Source organism: Dermacentor andersoni, chromosome 4 (assembly GCF_023375885.2).
Source record: "Dermacentor andersoni chromosome 4, qqDerAnde1_hic_scaffold, whole genome shotgun sequence".
Lineage (NCBI taxonomy): Eukaryota > Metazoa > Arthropoda > Arachnida > Ixodida > Ixodidae > Dermacentor > Dermacentor andersoni.
This window is the reverse complement of record NC_092817.1, coordinates 112446039-112449428: the sequence shown is the minus strand read 5'-3', so window position 1 is coordinate 112449428 and position 3390 is coordinate 112446039.

Below are 3390 nucleotides of genomic sequence, written 5' to 3'. Positions count from 1 at the left end.
AAGCCAGCTCAATGAAAACGAAGGCGAATGCAGCGCCACTTTTCTACTCACTACAAACGAAGGCATATCAGCGAAAAAGTTATAACAGAAAAAGAGTGTACCGCGTTTCAATACTAATAAGAAAGATCAGGAATCGTGTACTCCAATTGAAGGTCACGTGAAAGACCTCTTATTCATCGTCATGTTCTTGCCGCGTGGGACGCCCGAGATCATTTTTCGCGACGTTTAGTGAAAAATAAAAAAAGATATTTATATAAATTCACCTTTAAAGAGAAAAACATATGTCTCATTTTATTTAACCAGTACGATAGACAATCTTTTCCACCATCGGAGTTACCTTGTCTGTCCCTTCAAATTTAGTCAGCTTAAATATTCGCCTAACACAATCGTAATTTGAGTTACAGCCACGCTACGTTCGAGATATTCTTGCAACAATCTCCTGAATGATGCATGTTACTTTGGAGCACACGTATACATTCCCGAAAAAAAAAGGCCCTGTTACAAGCAAAATATAAATATTCAAGCGGAGACACAGATATGCAAAAGGTAACGCTTGAATGTTCAAAAACAAAAAGGCTATTGAGTGCAAAATCTCCTCGGCACTCATACCAAAATAGATGCACTCGGGAAGAAGATATACATGGTGTAAAATTCTTTGGGAAACGAAAACTATAGCTTATTGTAGACACTGGTCGCTACGTTCACTGTGTTAATACTTTAAGACGGTGCTACTTAAGAAGTAATTATCCGCGGTAATGTGCCTACGTTTCGCTAACAAGTGTACATGAGCATTAAAAAAAAACAGACTCCTGTAGAGCTCGAAGTATATCACAAATACGTATTTTCAAAACAGTATAAGAACAGTAAAAATTGAGTTAAAGCAATATCCAAACATGTGTTTGTCGTAGAACCAATACAAAAGCTGCTATTCGCAGTCAAGATCAGGACGAAAACAAGTAAAACAGTATCTAGCTCAAAAATGTAATAAACGATCCAACTTGGGTCATTTTCGTTTTTTATATGTAGCTCAAGAGCAAAATGAGTAAAGTGGCTGACACTTCAGGTATACCACAAATCGACCCCACAATAATTGTAAGCCCAGATTTCACGGCGACACATTTTGAAATACAACCGTGCACTAAAGTGCTCTAATGAAAGGATAAGAAAAACCGTATGCACAAACTCCTGTTTTCTTCTTAAAGCTGCAGGTATTGAAAAAACAAGCGATAGGACAAATGAGATTCTGATATCGGATCCTGTCAACCACCTCTGACCAAGGCAAGAATATTTTTTTCCTCAATCTCTTTGAGATCACCTCGCCTAGAACAGTAGCTGCTCTGAGAACGGTAGTTGCTCTGCTGTACAACAAGCCCGACGAATGTAACACACGACGCGAGACGAGCTCAAGGCATGCACTTATACGTGCGCGTTTCGTAAGCTTCATCGCCTCGTATGTTTAACGATCCCACAACGCCGGCTGCTTGGCCACGCGAAATGCAATCGGGAAAACTAAGTCTTAACTGCCACTTGTGCCACTTGAAAACACACATAGCCTCACTAGTCGCGCAAGAGCTGCGCGCTTTTATATGGGAAATACGCGCTTAATGAAAACGCGCAGTGTAACATTGCGGTGGCCAACGCTAAACAAGTGACAGATCGTGCGCAGCATCGTTCTTAAGCGCATTTGGGCTCAAGCAAAGGTGACAGCCGTTTCTTAAACGAACTGTGCATTTCTCTTGCGCACATCAGTTATGTCAAAGGACGGTTTCACTTAACTTATGCTCAGAAGCACCATTGTTCAGGAAATACGATTGGAAGAAGATAAAATGAATTTCAGTATCTAGACATGGAAAGACATCGCTCATTTCGCGGTGCTAAGTTAAAATATGTTGAAGATGCTTAGAGTAGGTGGCACAAGCTTTATGTGCGCGGAACTCTAACGAGATTTTAAATAAAGCACTTTCAGACAGTGAAGATAACCATGCCTGACTCAAGCCGCAGCTACCGATATTTCTGACGCTTTCCGCAGAGTGTTCTATCGACAACGTTGATACACGGCACCTTCACATAGTACGTTACGCCAATACTTATCAGCTTCGCAAGGCCTGTCTTGAAGAAGCACGAACACATGGCACATACACCAGTGCGGAGTTACCGACGTTCAGTCTACAGGCCTCCCAATGGCTAAAAAAGCCGTGAGATCCCAGTTGAAAAACACAACAGGAAATTTTAACAGTCTGTCGTATTTTGGGACGTTGTTTCTGTAGTTCTGTTGCCTGTAGTTCTGTTGCCTGTAGTGTGACGTCCTGTAGTAGAAAGTTCTGTAGTTCTTGATCAATATTTAATTAAAAATTGACAGAGACGTCCGTAAGGTTATGTAAATTTGTTAGTACAAAAAAGAAAAAACATAAAAGTAAAAAAAATTTAAAAAAAAAAAACGTCTTTGCCTAGGCTTCGAACATGCGACCTCACGATTCCGAGCCCGACATCTTACCACTGTACCACCCCTGACTTTTTTTTTTTTTCTTTCTTTCATGGTATTTATTACAGTAGCAACCACCCGATATTCACCAGTTGTGCAAAGTCAGAGAATGGAGAGCACACTGAAAGTCACTCAGAGAAAAGGCATCGTGCATACTGTGGGTAGAAATGTGGTTCCACTTTAGAAGGGTGGTAAGGATAGGCACCTCACCAAAATGGGGTACCAGTCCGGCTGGGTATCAAGTTCATCATAAACCTGCTTTAGGTGTAGGGTCATTTGGATGAAATTCACCCTTGTAGGTACAACCGTTTCGGCGTTTCTGTCCATCATTCGCGTTTTCCACAAACTGTGCATTCCGATGAGAAAAAACATATCAAAAGGGGCACTATTATCAGCGGTCGGCAGCAGGTATCGCACAGTATGAGCGTTGATGTCAAAGTCTTTTTGTAAAGTCCGTTGGAGGACATCCCAAAATAGTATGGCGTCAGTGCAGCTAATAAAACAATGTTCAATCGTCTCTGGCACGTCACAAAGGCGACAGTTAACAGAAGAGACAAAGATACCCTTTTTCTGTAGCCATGTTTTAACCGGTATGGTTTCACTATGTAGTTTATAAAAGAACGTTTTGCAGCAAGGGGATACATACATTTTACGAACTAACTTTAGAACATCGTGACCTGGCCATTGAATGTATAGTGATCGGTAAAATGGAGGCGGAAAAAGCATGCACAATAGATCTTTGTATAACGTTTTACGCGACGCAGAGTACAAGTATTCAGTGGAAAACCGAACTGTCAGGAAACGAATCGCCAAGTAAACTTCTTGCATGAATCCCCACAAGCATAAACGCGAAGAAAAATTCGAAGAAACAATCAAGTCGGGTAACGCATTAACAAGTGTGACTTGCA